Raw genomic sequence first — 23,471 nt, forward strand, 5'->3', positions numbered from 1 at the left:
TGTGCTTTCAGCTCTGCTTTCCACAGGGTGACTGATGGAGGAGGCAAAAGCCACTTGCCAACAAGGGGCAGTAGCCATCCAGCCCTGGCAGGAGCTTGCTCCTTGCACGTGGCTGCTCTCAGCTCTGTTTCTTAAGAGATGATTCCTGGGGGGAAGAAGTTCGAAAGGGATGTGCTGAACAGCAGGGCAGCCTGGGCAGAAAGAGGTCAGAAGCACTTTGCAGCTGCTTACGTGGGAGTCAGAACTAATGTAACACTATTTCAGCCCAAAGCTATTTGTGGCTGACAGTCTGGAGATGCCAGATAAAAGCAGGGCGCCCTAGGCCTTCGTCTGGAGGGGCACAGCAGCTCCCAGCCAGTGGGAATCACCCAGGGGAATCACTCTGGCAGCTGCTGGTCCAGCCTGGCCATGGAAGCACTCGGAAGAGTGGCATGAGGCCTCCTGGGGCACAGGCTTGGAGCAGGAACCTCCTGTGTCTGGGAAATGAAACTTCACTGAAAGGAGAAAAGCGTGGCTGAGGAAAGAGAGGAACAAGCTGCCAAAGCAGGTAATCCATCTCCGGAGCGTCTGCGTCAAGATGATTCATGTCTTCCAATTTACTCCCAGCTCAAATCTAAAGTAAATCAGCCCAGACTGTTCCCGCCCCGTGCTGGGACACGATGTCGGTGTGGAGAACATCCCCCCTGCCCATCCATCTCGCTGGGCCCTCAGCTCCCCACTTCAGCACTTGTCCTTCGCAATTAGAGCCAAACTGTTTGTTTGTTGATAGGTGATGGGAGGAGAGGAGGCGCCCTGGAGGGAGATGGGATGTGAAAAGGGATGATGAGAATGGATTTTTTTTAATATGCTTGCTCAGTTGCTTTCCTGCAGAAAATCTGTCCACAGGAGAATAGCCAGGAAGAACGTTATCAATATTAGTTCTCACCTATAATGAGAAAGTTGTCCAAAGTCTTAATTACCTTTTAAAACTATTTACAATTCTCATGCCTCCATCCCTGGCCTTCCTGCCAGCCCTGATGGCCTCCACCAGCAGCCCAGTGCCCACCCCAGTGCCACAGAGGGACGTGACCCAGCAGGGTGGGACAGAACACAGGAGGAGCTCGGGACACCCCTCTGCAGAGCCACTGGTGGGGAGTGGGCTGGCCCCAGCACAGCCCCCAGGACTGAAGAAGAAGCTTCAGGAAGGGATCCAGCTGTTCCCTTCTTTTGGCATCCCACCCTTCATTACAGCTGATTCCAGCCACAGGCCCCAGGTGGGGAGGGGAGGCAGGCCAGGAGGTGCCCCAGTCCCCCCCTGCTCCTGCTCCCCATGGCCCATGGAGTTGGCTGTGGCTCCACTGCCACCCTGCCCTGTCCTGCAGCACGGGGGGCCCGAGGGATGTGGGTGATGAACAGCCCTGGCTGTGGCCCTGGGAGCAGGGACACAGCTCCCAGTCTGCTAACGAGCCAGAGACACTTTAGGCACTAATTCACTTTATGATGAGAGCGCTGCTGCTGTTCAGATTAAGTATTTATCTACTTGTTCCATGCAAATCAATAACGGAATAACTGTTCGGGGGGGGACACATTTGTGGAACTCTGCAGTCATTTGTAACTTGAGTTTTAATGCCTTTCCAATGAGCAGTCCCAGCTCTTCACCACTCAGACCATGCACCGAGAACAATGAACCTGAGAACACCATTTCCCCTGGCATTCCAGCCCTGCCTTCCAGTCCCCTCCTTTCCTCCTGTCAGAGCAGCTGAGGGGCTGCTCAGAGCGTGCAGCCAGAGCAGGAGGCAAAGCCAAGCCCTGGGGTGGTCTCAGCCCGGTGTTGACGTGGGCTGGGAACCACTTTGACTTGTCCTTTACCAGCTCTGTTTTTTGCAGGAGCTGGAAAAGTTCTCCCTTACAATCTTATTTTCATTTTGCTTCTATTATTTTGAGCCGATGGGTTTGGAAATTCTTGGAAAATGAGATCTGCTTGCCTGGGTGAGGCAGGACTCTGCAGAGCTCAGTTGTGTGTTGTAGGCAAGGCCAGCATCTGGGTGGGAAAAGGCAGCAAAGACTCAGGGAGTTTCAAATCCAGGGAAGAGAAGAACCCCAGGGTGCCATCTCACCCCTCTCCCTGCTCCAGGTCCTGCCCACCTGGCTCTGATGGATGTTTTTTGGGCACTTCCTAAAAGAATCCATGAGGGAGACTGCTCTCAGGCAGCTCCTGTCACTCGCCATCCTGCTGACACAGTTCTGGAGCTGTGTCTCCAAAGTGTCCTAGAAAGGGTTCCCAGAAGAAATAATTTCCAGCAGGGCTGGCCTTTATGTATCCCAGCCATGTTTAATTTGCTGAATATTTCATGTTGCTGTGTTTGGGAGCTCTTCAAGCTCCTCAAAAGTGAGAAGACAAACTTTTCCATCTATTATCTTGGGCCATTTTGCATCTGTTACCCCATGGCTGCAGTCCCAGTGCTGGAGGCACCATATGGCTCGCATTGTTATTAGACACAGCACACACGAGGAGCAGCAGAGCTGAAAAAATGGTCTGGAATTAAAATTCACCTTGTTGCTAACTGCAGAGTAAATGACTAAGCCAGAGGGACCAAGTATCACTGCAGTGGGCAGAGGGTGTTTGTTTCTCTGCTGAAGGAGCCCTGAAGTATTTTGATACTGTGTCTGATTTAAAAACACAGGAGTCGCTTCCACTCCTGGTGCAGCACAACACTCCCTCCTACGGCTAATGAGAGTGGCACAAATACCAGAGTGCTGAAACAGGCCCTAAACACCAGTTACATTTTTCATGATATGGGAAATAAGAGTGTCCCCGAAGGGAGCTGCTTCTGGGAAGTACTGGCACCATGGAAATAATCCACTCATGCAGCAAACCTGCAATTAGAGAGGTACCTGGGTGAGCTGCCTGTCATCCTCAGCAGAACATGCTGGGGGAGCTGCCCCTCATCCTCAGCAGAACATTTCTCAGCCCGGTGTAATGGGGCTGAAACAGGGCCCTCCTGTGCTCCACCTCTGATTCCATGAACAGCTGCTCTGCAGAGGGTTTGGATGGGTGTTCTTCCATCTCTGCAGCGGGGAAGGGGCAGTGGGCTGTGACACAGCTCAGTGCATGCTCAGGTCCAACCTGCACCCAGAGCTCTCGGGTCGAGGTGACCGTCTGTCCCCAGCCCACGGTTCTCTGCGGTGCCCGAGCCCCGGGCTTTGACAACCATGGCAGCAGTTGGAGGATGCTTCCTGCTAATGAGATCTCTGAGGGTTTCTGCCTTCACCTTTCTCTGCTCTCCTGCGTGTTTGCAGCAGCAGCCGGGCTGGCACTGCCACCAGCATCTCCTGCCACCAGGCAGCCCCAGCCGCTCGCAGGGGAACTCGCTCTGCTCTTCCAGAGCTGCGGAACTCGCTCTGGAGGCTGAAATCTGGCATTGAAAGGTCTGCCTCCCTCTGAAGCTGGAGCTAAGAGCAGGTTAGAAACATGGTGGTTTGGGACAAGAAACTCCTGAGGTGTGCTATCACTCTCCACACTGGGCCAAGGGGATCCCAGGATCCCATGGGTCCCTTCCTGCACCCCCTGGCCCCCAGCACCCCCAGGCTGAGACATCCTGAATCTAAAGCCAGAAACCCTGGAGGTGATCCCAGGCCCCACCAGCCCAGGGGAAGGACAGAACTCTGTGACAGCAGCACCAGAACCTGCCATAGGTGTGTCCTCACTCTGTGACAGATGGTGGAAGGCTGCTGGCCCCTTGGCCCCTCGGGGCAGGGGCATTTGCTCAGCTCAGTGATACAGCTGCCAACACCAACCAGAAAGAGAAGCTGTTTCCTCCAGGAGCTGGGCTGGCAATGTTATCTGCTCCTTCTGAAGAAAGAAAATCCTGCTGCCTCCCCTGTGTCCTTTTGATGGTACCCATGTCCCCGTGGTTCCCACGGCGCTGAGGGACCTCCTCACATCCTGCCCTGCCTGGCTCTGTCTGGACAGGGCTTGACTTGGATTTCAGCTCTGGCTTCCTCCACTCCATTTTATCCCTCTGCACGTAGTTTTTTTCCAAGACTCGAAGCCGTCTTTGATCTCAGAATATTGATGTAAATATTGCATGATCCTGCCTCAGCCTCCAGGAAACCCAGATGTTCAATTGATCAGATCTTAGCATCGTGTTCAGGAACCCTGAAAAGCACATGAAATAATAAACTTCTTCCAGCGTGACGTTTCTCTGTTCAGGATCAAATTCAGGGTTAATTCATTATTCCTGACAACTATTGCAGGAGGCAGAGCAGGTAAGTAAAGTAATTGTGGGCTGGATCTGCATGAGAGGAATGCATCAGGTCACACACAATTAATATTCAAATCAGTCAGACACAGAGGCATAAAACCCCCGTCCGGCCACATCGCTGGGTGGAAAGCTGAGTAAGACTGAGCCCAAGTTTTCCTAGAGTTCCTCATGCTGTTGTTTAGATAAGTTTAAATGAGCTGTGATTAAGCTAATTTCAAGCTAATTAACTCAGAAAGATATTCTCCACTTTTTAAAATTCTAAGTGGTTGTTCATTAGGAGGGAGCGAACGGGCGGCGGCTGCGTCACTGCAGCGCGAGGAGCTAAATGCAGCACGAGCAGAGTCATTACTGAAATAGGAATATTTGTCATCTAATTAAATGGCATAATTAATGGACTGTTACTGTACTGCTGCCGTGGGGACGTGTGCCCTCGTGCAGGCAGGTGGGGGGCACGGGGGATTCGGGTCCTGATCCCTCATTGCCCTCCCAGCTGCACCTGGGCTTGGCCTCCCTGCAATGGGTGCAAGGTCTGGGGCATGAGGTGGCACCTGGGGACCAGCCCTTGGTCCTCTTGCACAGGACACATCCCCGGAGCCTGCCTGGAAACATCCCTGCTGGCCTGTGCCCAGGGCTGGAGGCCATGCACTCCCTCCCCATGTCAGTCTGCTCCAAACCCGAGGTGGAACAGCCCAGCCCAGCCCTGCTCCAGGGACACTGCGCCGTGGCTGCAGCCCAGCACTGCCAGGGTGATGAAAAATGGATGAGAACAGGATTGGGTCGGTCCAGGGAGACAGCTCTGTCTGTGGTGTGAGCAGGAGTCTGCCCCTGTCTTTGCTGGATCTAATGGGTTTTGCAGTTCAGTTTCTGGCTCACTGGAGCATCACCTGATTGAAGGCACAGAGGAAGGGCTGGGCCTTCCCCACACTGCCATGGCCTCTGATTCAGGCTGAGCGCTCTGCAGGGAGCGGTTCCATGGCTGCCTCCCTGCCTGCAGCAGCTGCTTTGGAAAAGCCTTTCAGGGAATGTGGTCTGGAGGGACCAGGATCTCTCACCCAGCCCCCTGCACCCTCATGGTGCCCCTCTGCCATTGCCAAACCCCCTCTGGGGGGCCTGGCCAGCCCCACTCCCCTCACACAGAGGCTGAAGCGCGGGGGTGTGTCAGCGGGAGCATTTCATGAGCAGCAGCAGATGTGTGTGACCAGAAGTGGGGCTTTACTTCCAGAAGAAGTACGTGTGACCCTTACACTAAAACTCCAGAAAGCATCAGGAGTGCAGCACAGCTCTAAACTGTGTGTCATCATAACTCATGAGTTTTCTTCCCTGCCTGGGTCATTCTGCTCACAGAGCTGCAGGGACACAGCTCCCATGCCCAGGCTGGCAGCTCCAGCTCCACGCAGCAAAACCTCTCCAAAGGGAATGATAAATCAATTCTAAAATCTATTTTGCCTAATAACACAATGATCTGCTCTAGCAGGAGAGAAGACACTGTTTGGAATGTGCTCCAACATGAACTGCTCCTCTCCAGCCCTGCTCTCCTCAAACCTGCTCTGCCTCCCCAGACCAGAGGCACAGGGGCTGTGCCATGAGCTCTGCTTACAGGGCTGTGCAGTTTGATGCTAATTTGAGGTAATGAATTGAACTTAAAAGTCATAATCTCCAGTTCTACGATCTCTCATCTGTGGCTTTGGAGATTTGCAAAAGGTTTAGTGCAAACTAATTCTTTGTGAGAGCTTGCTCTTGTGATTAGTAGCGATGAAGGGAAATGCCACCTGATTATTTCATAACTCTCAGAAATGGCAAAGGGATTTTTTCCCTTCTGTATCCTCGCCTGCTTTAAAGGGAAGCAGCAGCAAAACTGTGGGGGGAAGAGCAGGAAAACCATGCCAGTTTTGGGCCTGGCATTGAGCTCCAGCTTCCCCTGCCTGAGCACAGTGCTGTTCCATGCTGGTGCTCCCGTGCTGCTGCCTTGGGCTGAGGGGGTGGCTCTGCTGGTGTTATCCGGCCCCCAGCCCGGGATCCCAGTGCTACTGGAGATGAACATCCCTGCTCAGCCCTGCCACGGCCCCGGTGAGTCCAAGGCCTCAGCTCAGAGGGGACCAACTCAGACGCTCGCAATGAATCAAGTGCCTGGCTGGGCACAGGTGAGGTTTATTTATTGCTGCCATTTAATGGCACTAATAATGCCATTTAATTTTTGGCATCCCGTGAAGTGCAAAGGTCTGGCGCTGCAGACCTGGGAGAAGCTGCTCTTCATCTGAATGTAATTCATAATAATCATGGCAACATATGGCAAGTGACATTTCAAAGCATGTAAATCTCACCAAGGCACAGGTACGCTCCCTAAATGTAAAATATTCAGGTGCCATAGAAAATGTGACATAGACAGAAAACCCAGCAGTGACAAAGCTGGGAGTTAGGAGAGAGTCCCTGGAAAATGCCTCAGTTGATGATATCAAAGTTCACAAATTTAAGTGTCTGAGAGCACACTTTCCTGACAGCCCAACATTCCCTCTAAGTCTCATCATCTTGTAACAAATTAAAGGCAAACAGGAATTCATCAAAGGGAACATTCTCAACTGTTACAGCAAATTGACTTTAGATTATTGCAGGAGATGGAGCGAGGAGGGGGCCCCAGGCCACAGGTCCCTGAGCAGGGCACGAGCACAAGCAGGGGGACACTCACTGCAGGAGGGACAGCTCCAAACATCAGAGGCTGAACTGAACCTCCTCTGTGACACCCCCTGTCACTCACCAGCCCCCCACACCCCCATTCTCCGTGGGAGAACTGTGACCCTTCCCCCTGAGAGTGGGGACTCCAAGAGAGCCGTGCCCCATCCTAGGACACGTGGCAGAGGCAGAGACACAACCACCAGCAACAAACCTGCCTCAGCAGAGCCTGATTCCTCCTTCAGGTGCCTCCCCAGCACACTCCTCCTCACAGCTCTGTCCCCCAGCATGTCACCCCTGCGTGGGCCAACACCTCCCAGGGTGACAGAGCTGCTGCCAGAGCCCCTCTCCTGCTCTGGGGACCCCTGCAAGGTGTCTGTCTGGGTGTCTGTCTGTCTGCCCATGCAGCTCGGGGGGGTTCTCCCTGTCTCCACTCCTTGTCAGCTTCTGTTTGTTAATGTGGTTCAATAAATAAATAGTGATTGTGGTTTTTTACCATTATAAACCAGCCGAGATACGAGTGGGTGAAAAATGACAGATGAGCGGAAACAAATCCTCCAGAATCATAAAAAGATACCAGAGGGGAAAAAAAGGCTTTTTACTGTGATTGTGCAGAAAATCAATAAAGCCCCACTACAAGGCAGTGCTGCAGATAACAAGCAGATTATATCAGTTTTCATGGAACATATTGTTTGGCAGGCGGAACGCTCTCAGAGGCTGTAATGGTGCATCATAAAGTTTAAGTTAGTGTTGTTGGTGAGGAGATTTAAATAAAACCTAAATGCTGACATTTTGATGGTTATTATTTATTCAATAGCCTGAGATGTCAAACCTTGTCATCTTCAGCTTTCCAAGGAAGAGAAGCTCCAGGCAGAGCAGGCCCGGAGTGATGGATAGCCATTTCATCCCACGCCTCAGCACAGTCCCAGGTGGATATTCTCCCAGAAATGGGCTTGAGGGCAGCCACAGAGACACTCTGCCTTTGACAGAGAATCCCCGTGTCACAAACATCTCCCTGTGCTCTGGGATGTGCAGCTGCCTGGACACACGGCCACCGGAGCCCCCCAGGAGCATCCCTGGGGTAGGCACGGTACCACTGGTGGGTTCTCCATCCCTGCCCCACAGTGGCCACTCCTGCCAGCCCAGCCCTGCCCCACACCCATCCTGCCCCTGCCGTGGGAGGCCCTGGGCTGGGCAGGGAGGGATGAGATGATGGCTCTGTGGTTCACCCCGAAATCACAGCGATCGATGCCATGCCAGGGACAGAGGAGGAATAAGTGACCCTGAGCAGCTGAGCTTCACCCCCACCCCTCGATCCCTGGGGACGTCAGAGCAAGAGGAGGAATGTTAGTGGTGCCCAAAGTCCAGCAGTCTCCCGTGCCCATGGCAATGCTCTGTTCCCTCCCCGTGCTCCTGGCGGCCCCGCGCCAAGTGCAGGCGGTTGCAGAGCTCTCACTCTTGTGCTAATTGCAAAGCTAATTGTTCTTACTGCAGAACCCATTACAGAGCATCGTTATACTGCGGTTAACGAGATGTTTGGATTAAATGGCTCACTAAAAGTCAATAAAAAGAAATTTGCTCGACTATTCCTTTAATTTTTCAGATGCGGCGTTAATACACTGTTAATTCTCCCTAAAGGCCTGGATTCATTAAACTGCTCAACACAGGGCTAATAAATACATACACTGCACAAAGAGTAGTGAACACAGGGGATCAGAACCCCAGAACAAGGGGTCAGAACCCCAGGGCAGTGAATACAGGGGATCAGAACCCCAGGGCAGTGAGCACAAGACATTGGTGGGACATTGCACAACACAGATGCCAAATGGACACACGGCTGCCCCTCAGAGTGACCCCCACGATGGCATCAGACAGCTCCTGTCACACACTGTGTTGCAGTTGAGGAACTGGCTGAAAACACCCTTGAAGAGCAGGAGAGATTGCAGCAGGAGAGGGTGAGCCAGCCCCGCTGAGATTCACTGCACAGGGGTGAGTGGGGGACGTGGTGCTGGGAGGACACAGTGAAGGGGGACATGACGAGGTGTGGACACAGTGCAGTGGGAACCTCCATCCCTGGGCTGACCTGGCTCTCAGTTTGGTGCCACAGGACAGGTTAGAGACTGCTCACCTGCCCTGGGTCTGTGACAAACGCTGCCTCACCATAACCACCATTTATCTGGGTTTACTTGCATTTTCCTGCGGTTTCTGCCAGCAGATTGTCAGCCTTTTGGGACACAACAAAGCGCAGCAGGAGCAATGTGAATATATCTGTTCCAAAATTAGATGGAAGAGAGCTCATAGCACTTTTAGAAAGGATTCCAAGCATCTGATTTCTGAGTAGAAAAGCCTCGTTTCAGCTGTAATGAACTATAAAGAAGGAATAAATGCCTTTTATACTGACTTGTCTTGCAAAAAACCCTTCCTTCTTCATTTGTCTGCTTGTTGTGTGCACTCCATGGGATGCTGCCCTCGGGTTCCCACCTGCTACTGGAACGGAGCTGGAGGCACTCAGGGAACAGCCAGACCTTAGTCCAGTCTTGGGGAGGTTCAGGCCAGGTGAGCAGGGGTGGGTGAGAGTTTTCTGCACGAGGAGCATTTTCAAGGGCAAATGCAAACCAATCTGGTGAACACCGAGAATATTTTGCATTGAGTGAATGTGTAAAGGAAATCCTTTAGTCTCACTTCCCACTTTGCCTGGCACAGGCTCCTGACATGCTGCCAAGCCAGATATGACAGAGAATTATGCCTTTAACTATGAACAGAGAAGGGAGAAGCTGAAAAGCAGAATAAAGGGGCAACCACACTCCTATTGCCTGACACGGGGCTAGTCCTGGCTCAGTCAGCTACCCAAGCACAGGGGGAGACAGGAGGAGTGAAGGGTGTCACTGATTCTGGTTCTAGAAAGGTGTTATTGCTGTTCTGAAGCCCAGTTGCACTGCCCTTCCCTCACTGAGCCAGCCAGGCTGCAGGAGCACTGCGGGCTGTGAGTGTCCCCTGCGCTGGCACTGTCACAGTGGGGCTGGTGCTGAGGGTCCACTGCCCCCCTGGATCCCACCCCTGCCCTGGCACTTTGTGTCTGGGGCTCCTTTGTCCTCGGGCAGAGCTGCTGCCTGTCATCCTGCAAAGGTGCTCTCAGGAAATAATGACACTGCTCCCCCGGCCCCAGCCCAGCCGTGGCTACTTCAAAGAGAGCAGCAGAATAAAGAAGATGACAGGAACCATGAAAGGCTCAGCACAAAATGGGATCTAACAAGAGTTCAGAGTCATTACCTAGATCAAAGTCAGACAGGACACAGCAACTGCAGCAGAGGGTGACCCATCCTGGGTGTGCCAGGCGTGGGTGCCCTGCCAGGCACCAGCATCCCTGCCCTGAGCAGGAATCACCTTATGGAGAGACCCACACAGCTCTGACAGGTGAGGAAGCTCCACAGCCCCAGAGCCCCTCCAGCAGGACCCTGAGGTGCAGTTTGCATTCCCTGTGGTCACATCACCTGTCCTGCCAAGGAACACGTTCCTGTTCCCCACGGCTCATCCTCAGTCTCATTAAGAGCAGGGCTTGATTACTAAATTTTTAACCAGGGGAAGCTCCCTGGTCCATTACTGCCTCCCTCTCGTGTTTATTAAAGCAATAACTTTGTTTTTAAAAGGGACATGTTTCCCTTGAGCTCTCTCACATTTGGTGCCCTGATTAAAACACGTAAATTAGAGATTGAGCAGGTCCCCTGCTCCAGAGGAACATAAATTGGGCAGCTTGAAATCCTGGGGAAAGTCAGAGCACGACACACTCCGAGGTGGCTCTGCAGATGATGGTGCCTGAGATGAGAGGAGGAGGAAGATGGAGGTGAGCAGCACACTGGGGCCCTTATTCACAATTCTGCACACTTTGGGCAAGTTCTGATTAAAATTTCATCGCCTTTCTTCTGCAGAGCAGAGGGGCCCTGCAGGCTGCTCTGTCAGCTGGCACCATCCCTGCCTCCAGAGCCTTGGAGGAGCAGCTGCTCCCACATCCCCAGCCCTGCATCCCTCCACACTCTGTTCCACATCCCTGCCTTGGAGTTTTTCAGCCCAAATCTGAGGGAAAAGAAAAAACTTGAGGTGCAGATGGGGCAGGGGCTAACAGGGTGACCTTCCCTTGTGCTCTCATGGCTTTCCTACTCTGGGCTTTTTTGTGTGATTCCATCTTACACCTTCTATGAGTCCAGAAAAATGGAATTCAGTGTTTGGCCACAAATGGAGAGTTCTGGTGGTTTGATACAAAGCTGTATTTTTTCCTAAGGTCCTGGTACATCTTTATATATGTACTCATACACACACATACATACATGGCCACATGAACCCCCACCTCCTGGCCCCTGACAGTGCCACTCAGGCCAGCAGCTCATCCATAAACATCACACAGCTGGACTTTACTCTGTTATCTCTCCGTTTCCATGGCAATAAAAGTAGCTTCTGATAATGGCTATTTCCTAAGTACAGTGGGGTTTGGTAATTTTAGCAGCATTACAGCACAGACTTCAAATGGTTGGAGCTGCTCAGGATCACTCTGGCTCAGGCTTTGAATTGTGGGTGGATGTGAGCAGGTCCTGGAGTCCAGGGGAGGTTTCTCTGGTTATCCTTAGTTTATTCCTAGTAAGCCTGTCCCAGGCAGGTTTTGGGATCAGCACCATTCATGGTGTTGGTGTGACCCTGTGAGAAGCCATCAGCTCACCTGGCACCTGAACCAGCCTCACAACCAGCAGCTGAATTAATTGTTAGCATAAAAAAGAAATAATGCCTCCTATTCCCCAAAGCCTGTGATCCAGCTGGGCACAAGTGATGCCCAGTTAATGTCCCAGAGGATGAGCTCCAGCTCTGCCTGGATCATACAAATGACTGTTGATTTCCATGCCCACTCCTCCAGTGCCAGGGCTCCCCGTGGGCTGCTGAGCAGGGGCCTGTGCAGGCACCTGACCCCTTATTTTGGCTGTGCTGCCACAGGAGCCCTTTGCCAGCCCCGGGATTCTCGGGGGAAACACAGGACCAGGATTCTGCTCCTTCCCTCAGCTCTGCAGGGGCTGCAGCTCATCCACCCTGTCTTGAGGCTTCACTGCACAGACCCCCAGTCCCCAAGGGAACAACCCTGGCAGAAGGGAATATCCCATTTTTCCCACATTTTCAGTGCCTGGTTAGCAGATTCAGGGGTGGTTCCACTCCTGGAGCAGGCGGGTGCCCTGCACGGCCTCGCTCTTCCCACACTGTCCCTGGGGACAGCTCGGGGACCTCGCCCAGGCAGCACCTTCCCACCCACGGGGCAGTAATTTCATCTCCAGATCTGCTGAGCATCGGCCTGACCTGCAGAATCACATTCCTCCTGCCCTCAATAAGCCAATCTTTAATAGGAAGTGTGAAACTTCTAATTTAGTGTCATATCAAATAATAACTGTCATGTTTAAACTGTTGCTCATATTAGTCAAACAATCACAGATCAGAGCCAGAGGCTCCTTGTCTCTCTCGTTACCTCAGACTTGCAATTAACATTTATAAAGCAGGAGGGACTTTTCTTTGAAAGGGAATTTTCAGATTCTCAGACACAGGCTGCAAAATTTATAGGCTCTCCTTCACCTTCACTCTAAGAGAACGAAGCTTTTCATCTGACATATTTATAATTTTAGTCTGTAGGGAGAGAAATGAAGCAAACCATGGTGAGGGATGGCAGAGAGCTGAGGAGGAGAGGGTGGAAGAGAGTGGGCAGCAATGGGCACCTGCAGCAATGGGCCAGTGAATACCAGCAATCCTGGGCTCAGTTCCACAAAGGGAGCTGGAAATGCCCCTGGATTTGAGGAGGGGAAGATAAACTTTTGTAGCACTTGTTTAAAAAAATAAAACAACAAAAATTTCACCCTTTGGTGAAAATTTTCATATGTTCCCACAGTAGAATCATTCCAACGATTTATTCACAATATTCCTGAATATCTCATTGTGAAACTGAAATTAAAATATCCCAATAGACTGTGGCAGAAACCTTTGCATAAACCTGATAGGATTTTCCTATCAGTAATAAGTCCCCAAGGTAAAATGTATTACAGAAGAAAATGTTTCAAAATAACTGCTCCCAATTAAAACTTCACCAGGGTTTACACTCCCCAAGTTCTCTTTTCTTCACTATGATGAGCATAAAAATGACACACACCCAGTCCAACACCAATTGCTCCCAACAACAGGAGCCACACACCACACTCTGCATCAGCCACCGAGCTGGACTGCCCAGACTCCCTCCTGTCAATCCTCACTTCAGCATTCCCTTGCATTTTAAAATTAATATCAATAGAAGATACATTAGAATTGCAGAAATCATGGAAATGTCAAACATCTCTCACTCGCTTTGGTGAGAACTTTGTTAAGTACCAAATGCAAATGTGCAGCTGGTGCCTCTGACATTTTGGTTCCTTTGCTGGCACGGGCTAATCAATTCAGTTTCTAATTTTAATTTTATCAGCAGCAAATCTGTTGGATTTTTCAGGCTCTGATGTAGGCCAATTAATTTCTAATCAAATTACCTGTGTCCTGATAGGTTTTGCCTGAATTGCAGTCCCAGGTCTGCACCCGCTTCCCCTGGCAGGTGGGAGTGAGAGGGCCTGGTCCTGGTGAGGACATGGTCCTTAACCCTTTGGAGTGGAAAGAGGGCAGAGGAGTTTCCTCCTCACCTGCTGCACATGCTCAGCCCCAAAAATGTGCAGCCCCAGCCCTTGCTTTCAACGACACTGTGAGCTCAGTCCTTTTGAGATCTGCCAAGGTCCACCTCGGGGAGAGCTGCTCGTGCCCCACTGCCCCTGGGGAAGGGCCCTGGGCATGTTCCTTCCCTGGCCCCTTCCCTGGTCCCTTCTCTGGTCCCTTCCCTGGTCCCTTCCCTGGTCCCTTCTCTGGTCCCTTCTCTGGTCCCTTCCCTGGTCCCTTCCCTGGTCCCTTCTCTGGTCCCTTCCCTGGTCCCTTCCCTGGTCCCTTCTCTGGTCCCTTCCCTGGTCCCTTCTCTGGTCCCTTCTCTGGTCCCTTCCCTGGTCCCTTCCCTGGTCCCTTCCCACCTATGACCCACAGCAGCAAAAATAAAGCCCCATTTTCTGCTGAAAAGAGCCCTCTGAGCCACGGAGGGCGTGAGCACACGGGTGTAAAAATGACTGAGTTTTGACGCCCGCTCGAATAGAGAACAGAACTGGAAACAGGGCTCCTCTCAGTGTCTGCTCCTCTGCTGTTCAGCTGCTGCTTTTAAAAACGGCCCCGTGATGTCCAAGCAGAGTTTGTATTTATTGCCATTTTAATTTGTTAAGCTTCTTCAATTTTCACCTGCCAGTCCCTGACACAGGGTGTCATTAGTGCAGCAATTAACCAACCTGGCCACCAAATGTGTGTGATGAGCAGGCTCTACACCCCAGGGTTGTTTTCCACCCCATGGCCATGGCTGGGTTTGTCCATCAGAGATCTCTGTGCCCCTGTGTGTGCCTGTGTTGGTAAGTTGGGGATGAATTGCAGCTAAAGCTCCATTTGGCTTAAAGAGCCCTTTAAAAAGAAATGCTCTTAAATATCAACATCAGCACTAGAAGTATTTCCTAGAAAAGCACATGACACATTCTGAGCAGGAAGGACAGGCAGGACAGACGGACAGGTCAGGGCTCTGCCCATGGGGACCCTGCCCCAGACAAGGATTGTTCCATCCCTGAGGGAAGCAGCCCAGAGCACAGCCTTCCACTGCTGCGGGGTTGTAGCTGCTCCACCGTTATCTGCAGCCTGTAGTAATCTCCAGTCTTTATGCTTTAATTTGTAAGACAGACAAAGAGCTTTTTCAGCCTTTCATGTGCTGAATGACAGGCCCCACTCCCTCCCCAGCAATTCCTCTGACTCACTCATTACAAGCTATTTTAGAATGTGCTAATGATAAAAAATACGTTTTCATCTTTACTCTTATGAGTAAACAAAGAAACTCCCCTTTGGGTATTTGAAAAGGTTTTTGTCCCTTCCCATCCCCTGCCCAAGGGGCCCCCATGCTGTGAGCTGAAGCCTGGACAGGATGCATTGGGGTGGGACTGACGTGGCTCTGCTCTGCAGAAGTTTCCACAGCACAAGCAGGACTCACCTAAGCTGTTCATGCAACAAAGTTTTCACTCCAACCAGGGTCAGGGACACAAGCAGGAGAACCAAATAACTGATTTTATCACCACACAAAGAATTTTTGCCCCTTTTGTGAGCTGTCCTGCTGGGAGACTTTGCCCTCCTCCCTTTGCCTGCAGCCACAGAGGAGGTGGAATCAGAGGGAAACCTGTCTCCATCTTCCCAGCTCCCAGGGTAAGGGGAAGCACGGGAGCCAAGATGCTGAAATCTGAACTCCTGCATCCTAATGCGATGTTGCTGCGCAACCAGAGCAGAGCAGGAGCTGCTGCAAGGGGCAGCCCTGGGGAGCAGAACCTGCACAGCACAACTTCCTCTATCCAGGCTGGTTTCTGCTCCCCATGTGGATCCCTCCAGGTCAGCAGCTGCTGCTCAGACGAGCCCGGGGCTTTTTTTGCCTCATCCATCTCTCCTGGTGGGCCTCCCGTTCATTCCTCATTATTCTGGCCAACATCTGTTCACAATTTGTTTCTAATTCCTCTCTCTGCTCCTCCTTGGCTGATTCTGGACGTGGAGTTGTGGTAAGTTCTTGCACAACCCTGGGGCATGAGGAGCTGGAGAATACTCCCACTGCACAAAGGAGGTGGATTCCTTTGGAAGGTGATCCCACAGCACAGACCCTGTGTGAGGCCAGGGCAGTGGGATGGGTGACAGCAGGTCACAGCCCAACACTCACCACCTACCCTGGGCCACTGGGGTGGCAGCTGCTGTGTGGCTCCCCAGGGACAGCTCATATCAGTGGGCAGCTAAATAACCTTAATATCAGCTTCTCAAAGGACAAAGTCAGCTCTGAGTTGTTCTGCACATCCACAGGGGCAAGTGAGAGCCAAACACTGCCTGGAGTTTGCAGGATGCTTTGGATCCTCCGAAGTGAAAGGGAGATATAAACTCCTGGGTGGATGCCAGCTGGTAATGGTAAGCAGATGGTAGGAAGACTGCTGAGAGAGGACGGGTTTATTTACTTGCTTATTCATTTATAGACCATATTTTGGGTAAAGAAAATTAACCTGACTTTGTACCATCCACCTGCAGGAGGAGGGAACAGGCACGGGCACAGACCACAGCTACCTGCACCTCTCCCACCTTCCTGCTCCTGCAGCAGGTCCCTGTTCTCTGTGTTTATCTGCTGGTGGAGGGGGATCAGGTCCTTCCAGTCTCCTGCACAGTTCTGCAAAGCTGGGCCTGATCTCACTGCGGAGCTGGGATGTGAAAACTAATAATGAGCACACCAGAACTACAGCAACACACACTGCGAGGGGCCACTTGCCTGCCTCAGGCAGGAGCAGCTCCACTGCTGGTCCCAGAGATGCTCGTTGCCCCTGTGAGAAATCAGGAAGGCCATGTCCACCCTCTCCACAGCCTGTTCTCCACTCTCTGTCCCTAATGCTGACAATCTCCTTCAATACAAACACTCACAGTGAGGACCCTGCTCCCTCCCAGCTCTGCATCCCTCCCCACTCGAGCCCTCACGTGAGAGCCTGCAGCCTCATTCTGCAATAACTCCTCTATGCCTCAAAAACGTCCCCAGAGACTGGAAACTCTGCCCCAGCCCCAAGTGCTTTAAACCTCACCTCCAGCACTGGAGTGTTTCTAAACCAGCAGGGAGCCAGGCACACCAGATCCTGTACAAAGCTCAGGGAGACCCAGGGGCTCCCAGGGCATTTGACCCTGACAGTGACACTGAAATGGCTCACAGAGGGTGTCAAAGGGACCTGCCCATATGAGGGGCCTCACAGGGGTAAAACCTTCACAACACAGAGCTGATGCTGGAGAGAAGCTCCCCGAGCACCTGCCCTCACTCCAGCTCACTCCCCCAGAGCTGCTGGCTGCAGCACAAACACTTTTGCCTTTCAACTTGAACTGAATTGCAAAATAATGAACTCAACAAAAGCTCAGGAGTCATTTGGCACATGTGCCTGTCTCATGCACTACTGCCAGTGTCCTTTTGTCACTCCACTGGCTTTTGCTGGCCGTGCTGAGACATCGAGGGAGCCCCACATCCCTTCCCTTTCTCCCTCCACTGCATGACATTTCTCAGATCAGAGGGTAAAACCACCTCGAGCCTGATCTCAGGCTCAGCCATCTTCATTCTCAGTGACCTGTCACCTTTAATAACTGGGTTAATGGGGGGAGATGGCAGAAGGGATGGATCAAACGCCCCAGGCTTCACCGGGTGGTGGGAATCCACCTCCTCCTGCCTCACCTCCCTGCAGGTGGGCAGGAAAGCCATGGAGGCAGAGCCTTTTCACCCAGAAACCACAGAAAAAGATTTTGGGAGCCAGGGGAGGAGGAACTGGGGTGGGAGGAAGCACAGAGCCTGGGGAGCCCTGGGGAATCCAACCCAGGCCCCGCTGCAGTGTGTGAGCTGCCCTCAGCCCTGAGCCATACCTGGCTCCCACCCTGCTCCCTCTGTACATTTTTCCCCTTCTTGATGAAAAGAAGATCTTTTCTGATTGAACTAATTACGCTGATTGAATTTCCTCCCTCTCTGTGTCTCTGAGTGTGAAAGGTTTCCTTAATTTGATGGGGGTAATTGTTATGCACACACTGTCAGATGTTAATGCAATTCTGTGATTGACAGGTAATCAGTACATCAGCTGTACAAAAAGAGTGAATAAGTCTGTAATTTTATTTCCCCTGATTCCACTGTGTGGGATGGCAGGAAAATCTAAATTAGCAATCAGGGAAGGCAACCCTGCTCCAGTGCAAGCTGCTCACAGCCTGGGGGATGGCTGGGGCTGGGATTGCAAGGGCTCCCTTGGACTCTGAGGGACTTACCTGTGAACTCCTGGCTCACTGCTGGGCCTCCTGGGGCTGCTTTCCAGGGGAACTCGTTTGGGGTCCAAATCTTCTCCCCCCCGCCTGCAGCGATGCTCCCAGGGCAGGATCCTGCACAGCTCCAGCCAGAGCAGGAACCTTCCTGCAGAGAGAGGCAGAATTTCCTTAGAAACCTCAACAGTCAATACCCCAAGTCCCCCCAGGAAACCTGTGAGCCATGTAAAGCCCCTGGGCTTTGCTGTGGCTCTGGGGACATCCCAGGGCAAGAGCTCACTCTGCCAACAGCTGCCTCCAGAGAGAGCGAGGCACGAGGAGATAATTGCTGTCCAGGTGCTCCCCTGGGCCCCCCTACAGCAGTGGGGAGGGAAGGAAAGGGAGCAGCTTCACGATTTTCACTTTTCAGCTTCCATCAGCCTGGCAGAGCTGAGTGACAGAGGGAGAAGGAACCTGGAGCTCCTGCCAGCACCTGACAGCGGTGCCCGATCCATTTACTGCTCATCAGCTGCTGCTGAGCCTCAGACAGGCAGGAGGGAGGAATGCCAAAACAGAAATTCCTCCAGAACATTTTCCGAGGCTTCTTATATTCCTCCTTTTCTTTCTTTAGTAAGACCTTGATGTAATTTTTTGCTCATCTCCAAGCTTGGATCCCAGGAAATCACAACAGCTCTGACTCGAACTGCGGAGCAGACACGTGGACCCACAGCGATTTGCTGCCCAGGCTGAGGTGTGTGTGTGTCTGCACACGCTGCAGGGACAGCCTCCTGGGTGCCAGCCTGGCATCAGCTGCCCTGGGCTGCCCAGTGAGCCTGGGGACCCAGCACAGCTGGGCAAGAGAAAGGCAGGGCACGGAAATCAGCGGCCATTCCCAAAGGAACTAATTCCTCCCTGCTGCCTCCTTAAGCAGAATTGATCCATGGTGGGTCAAACAAAACCTGTGCCTCCAGAGTGGTGCTGCTGGTACCTCCTGCCCTGGGCTGGGAGTCACAGCCTGGCTCCCCCTGGCACTCACCACCTCCAGGAGATCCCAGAGGCAAAGGTCCCCCCAGCCACCCCTCCCCAATATAAGGGGGCGATCCCTCAGCCACAGGCAGGGCTGGGGGACCTGCAGCTCAGGGGCTGGGGTTGGTTGATGGCACAGCAGGGAAAGGGAGAGGCAGGGGACCGTGAGCAGCATCCTCCGAGCGCCAGCATTAACATAAAAAAGGGTCAAATCCTCCTATGAAGAGCTGGGAGTGAATAGCTACATTTACCATTAGTAAGATTTATCTGAAATACTTAAATCCCTTTTGGAAGGATTTTAGTCTTTAGGAGGCTGGTTCTCTCCCCCAGAGCGTGCATAAACCAGGCTATTCAAGGCAAAAAAATCCGAGCTGATTGGGATGCTGAGCGCTGCCCTGCACTTCAATGGGATTGAGCAGGGGATGAGCAGCCAGGAGCTCTGCCCATCACCGAGATGATACCGGAGACTCAAGGAGCTTAGTGGTTCTTAGGGAAAGAAACAGGGTGTGAGAGGAGAAGATTAGAGCAGGACCTCGCTGTAGTCAATAAATCCCAAGGCAAAGCAGAGCTCCCCTCCTGCTGCAGAACACAGAAAGCACCGTCCCCAGTTCAAAGGGGGTTTGACATCGGAGAAAATTAGGCAGATATTTTTTATCCGGCGTAAGTCACACGCAAAATAAATTGCAAAGGGCAGCAGCAGGAGCAGCTGGTAAAGAGAGATTAAAAATCAGATTTAGACAAGCATTTCCAGACAAAAAGGATATTTAGGATTAGGCTGCTAATTTGTAATCACAGATGGGGATGGGGCTGTGCTGGAGGAGGAGCACAGGCGCTGCATGTGGAGCCAGGAGGAAAACACCCATGTCCAGGAGGAGGGGGGTCCTCTGAGGGGAGCCCCAAAGTGCTGCAGCAGAGCAGGAGCATGAGGTGCCCAGGCCAGCGGGACCTGCCGGAGCTGCCGGAGCTGCCGGAGCTGCCGGTGCCGCCTGCGCCAGCAGAACTGCGGGAGCGGGACTGTAGGTGGCAATCGCATCTTGCAATGGGAGGGAGGAGAGAGCTCTGCCCGAGGGCAGCGAACTGGGAAAGGGGATCCACAGCCGGGGACCCAGGGGCTGCGATGGCTCCGTGTGTGCCCAGAGATGGCTCCGTGTGCCCAGAGACAGCTCCGTGTGTGCCCAGAGACAGCTCCGTGTGCCCAGAGACAGCTCCGTGTGTGCCCAGAGACAGCTCCGTGTGCCCAGAGACAGCTCCGTGTGTGCCCAGAGACAGCTCCGTGTGCCCAGCGCCTCCTCCCTGGGACAATCCCCCCCTGCAGCCACGGCAGCCACACACTTGGCTGGTACAGCAAGGCAAGGAGGACCACTGGTGATGATTTCTCCCTGCTCTCACACCTCTGTGCTTTCTCTCCTGTGCACATGTGGCATCTGTGGTGCTGCTCTGCTCTGGCTCAGACACACGTGTGCTGCCCCTGGCACACACACAGACACTGCAGGGCAACCCTTGGGGTTCGACTCCTTTCCCACCCCTTCCAGCTCCTGTTCCTTCCCCTCCCTGCACAGTTCATCACCTACACCTTTAATTTAAAGATGGAAACCCCAGATGTTTCTGAGCGTGGCTTACACTGAGTTATCCCACCGCTGGAGCGGCACACACGGCCCTGGGCAGCGATGAAAACCAGCCCCAGGAACCATAAATCACACGCTTTGTCAGGCTCCCCAAGCATGAAATAACCTCACAGCGGCTCCAGGGGCTGCCAGACCCAGCACCGTGGGATGTGGCACTGCCTTTGTCAGCAGCCAAGGGCACCTCCTGCCCACAGCCAGACCTGGCTCCGCCTTGGACCCGCCTGGGCAGGAGCCCATCCCTGGGCAGGAGCCCATCCCTGGGCAGGAGCCCATCCCTGTGCCAGGGTGACGCCTTCCCGCAGGGATCCAGTGCAGCCACTGCCCACACCGGGTGAGCCTCTGGGTAAGCAGCCAAGAGCTTTGGTTCTGATCCCGTTCCCATGCCTAACAGGAGAAAGGATTTCCTCCAATATTTTGTGGAGTGATAGGCCAAAGACCCCAAATTCTTCATCCCCCTTCCCTTATCCTGAGGAACACCTGACATCAAACCCCAAGGGAACAGCAGACACCCAAGCCTGTATCTCCGAGCTGAGGAGCTGTGAAGGAAAATATTGGCTTGAAAAAGCTCCAAGGGAGAACGTTCCACAAGCACCAGCAGTGCAGTGCTCAGGTGGGAGGAGAGGCAGGAATGCTGGAGGGAGTGGGAGCGGCAGCAGCTGCTGGACGGCCTCGAACTGCAGAGGCATTTGGGCAGTAAAAACCCGTGTTCTGGGGTGGCTTCTTAAGTCCCTGGTGAGGAGCAAAGAGCTGAGGCAGAGCTGGGGAGGCCTGAGGGCAGTGACAGCTCCTGCCAGGGCCAGCAGGGCCGTGGGACACCCACACCCCTCCGTGGGGCTGTGCCATCGAGCTGGGCTGGTCCTTGCTCCAGATGAAGATCTTATCACACAACAGGCTGCCACAGCTCCACAGGCTCAGCGTGAGCAGCAAAGGCAGGCAAGAGCGTTAAGTCCTTTCCTGGGATTTTAATGGCATCACAGCACTCCAGCACATGGATAAGAGCCTGGGGTGAGAGTCAAGTGTCATCCAGGTGGTTTTCTCTGCCCTGCAGCACCTCATGTCCTTTCGCTGCCTCGCCCCCAGCCCTCTCCAAGCTGACTGCCTCGGGCTGATGGTTTCACTGCAGGCAGCTGCTTTTTGCTTTCCATTTCCACAGCAGGAACCCATCTGCCTCCCCCTGACCTCTCCTCCCTGCCCAGGAGCGAGGGGCCGGCATGGCTGATGCTGGGTACAGCTCTGAGCATCCTTCTGGGGCAGGGCATTGTCATACCAATAAAAACCCAGGAACAGAAGCAGGACTGAAAGCCTTCCTCTCTAATCCCCCACCTGACCTGTCCCTTCTCAGGGAGGGTCCTGGGACAGTGAGGAGCCACTGAGCTCCACTGACACCATGAAGGATCTTCTCTCACATGCTGGTCTGGGTGCTGGTGCTGCAGCAGGTCAGGGGCACCACTGCAGCCCCCAGCAGGGAATTCCGGGTCAGAACCCACAGAATATGGAGCTGCTGAAAACAAAAATTACTGGAAGCTGTCCCCTTTCTTCAAAATATTTAGAATTTTTGTCAAAAAAAGGCTGACAACACCCAAACTGACTCTTTTGGACTGGCTTCTTGTGCTCTGCAGTTTTCAGCCAACATTTTTCAGTGGGTTTTGGCAGAAAATCTTTGGGTTTTGACAGTTGTTCTTTTCTCAACGACAAGCTGACATCTTCCACTATGTTTCTTTTAGAATAGTGAAGTTTTGGTTGTTGGAATGTGACTCAAGGAAAAAAGAAACCGATTTTCAAAAGCTCTCCAATAAAAAGAAGTGAAATTATCAGTAGGTCAGGATGATCCAATGCACTGGGTCGCAGGAGCCGCTGGCAGAGCTGGCGCAGGGGGTGAGGAACAGGGGACAGAGCACAACATTCCTGTTCCTCAGAGCTCAGCCAGGAGCACCAGATTTCCTCATGGCATTTCCAACACTTGTGTCACTGTCACCTTCTGCTTCCAGGGCTGTGAATTCACTGACTGCTGCCAAGGCCTGCAATGAAGCAGCAGCTCAGGGTTCTCAGTTGCTGCCCCAGCTTCAGGGTCTCCTCTGGTCCAGACGGAGCTTTTCCTCACACTGACCTCCCTCCACAGATCCAGAAAGCAAGGGACAACTCCATTTGATAAAACCAAGAACTTATCCCCCAGAGCACTCCTGGGAAAAGCCCTAAATGCCCCTTCTCTGGACATGACCAAAGTGCCCAGTTTGTCCCTGTCACTCCCAGGACTCCAGAGCTCCAGCTCTGGCCTGACCACGTGCCCTCAGCAGGGGGAAGAGGATGAGCCCAGCTCAGAAGGACTCGACTGTCACCCGTGCAGATCACAGTGTTGGTGTCGCCCTGACATGGTTCTTTACAATTTACTACATGGGCTGGACTCGGGAATGTCGCTGTTTTAATTACACTGAGACGCCAGGCAAGACTGGGTATGCAAGTCAATAAATCACTCGGCTGCACTGATTAAACAGGAGTAATATTTTGAATAAGTGACTGTCTCAGGAATGATCATTACTGTATTACATTATCATTCTCCTCTGCATGTATATTGCAAACAAAATTAAATGGAGATGTCAAGTTGCACAGAGACTAGACCCTAATTAAGACAAAAGCTGTGAGGTCCTTTTCCCCTTTCTCCAAAGGTGTGACTCTGGAGCAATGACCACCATGAGCACTGGCCCCTGAGGGGCTCTTCCCACCTGTTCCCTGGCTTTGACACTCACCTGTGGATGCAGCTGGAGGCTCCACTCTGCTCCTGGGCAGCGCCTGCAAAACAAGGGGACAGATGGAAGGAGGATTAGAGGCAATGTTCACATCAGGCAGAAGAGAGACGGATGTCCTTACACCAGATGAAGGTTCTCCCAGGGGTGGGGTGTGCTCTCCGTGGCTGGGAGAGGAGCCCAAACCAACCCCAGCCCAGTTGGCTTTAGTGCCCTCCTCACAGACACACTGCTGGGTGTGATGGCCCACATTAAATGGGGTGAGAGCAGACCATCCAGTG

General features: G+C 52.8%; 1 protein-coding gene across 1 annotated transcript in view; it reads right to left on the minus strand.

The window, feature by feature from the left end:
- The window catches only part of ZC3H12A (zinc finger CCCH-type containing 12A), a 40,860-nt gene extending 17,624 nt beyond the window's left edge, over window positions 1-23,236 (minus strand). The window contains exons 1-2 of the mRNA XM_064635510.1: window positions 23,194-23,236; window positions 17,826-17,967 (exon numbers count right to left, since the gene is read on the minus strand). The gene's annotated coding sequence lies outside the window, so the exon portion shown is untranslated. The remainder of the gene's footprint in view (window positions 1-17,825; window positions 17,968-23,193) is intronic.
- Between the last annotated feature and the right edge of the window lie 235 nt (window positions 23,237-23,471).

Source organism: Pseudopipra pipra, chromosome 24, assembly GCF_036250125.1.
Source record: "Pseudopipra pipra isolate bDixPip1 chromosome 24, bDixPip1.hap1, whole genome shotgun sequence".
Lineage (NCBI taxonomy): Eukaryota > Metazoa > Chordata > Aves > Passeriformes > Pipridae > Pseudopipra > Pseudopipra pipra.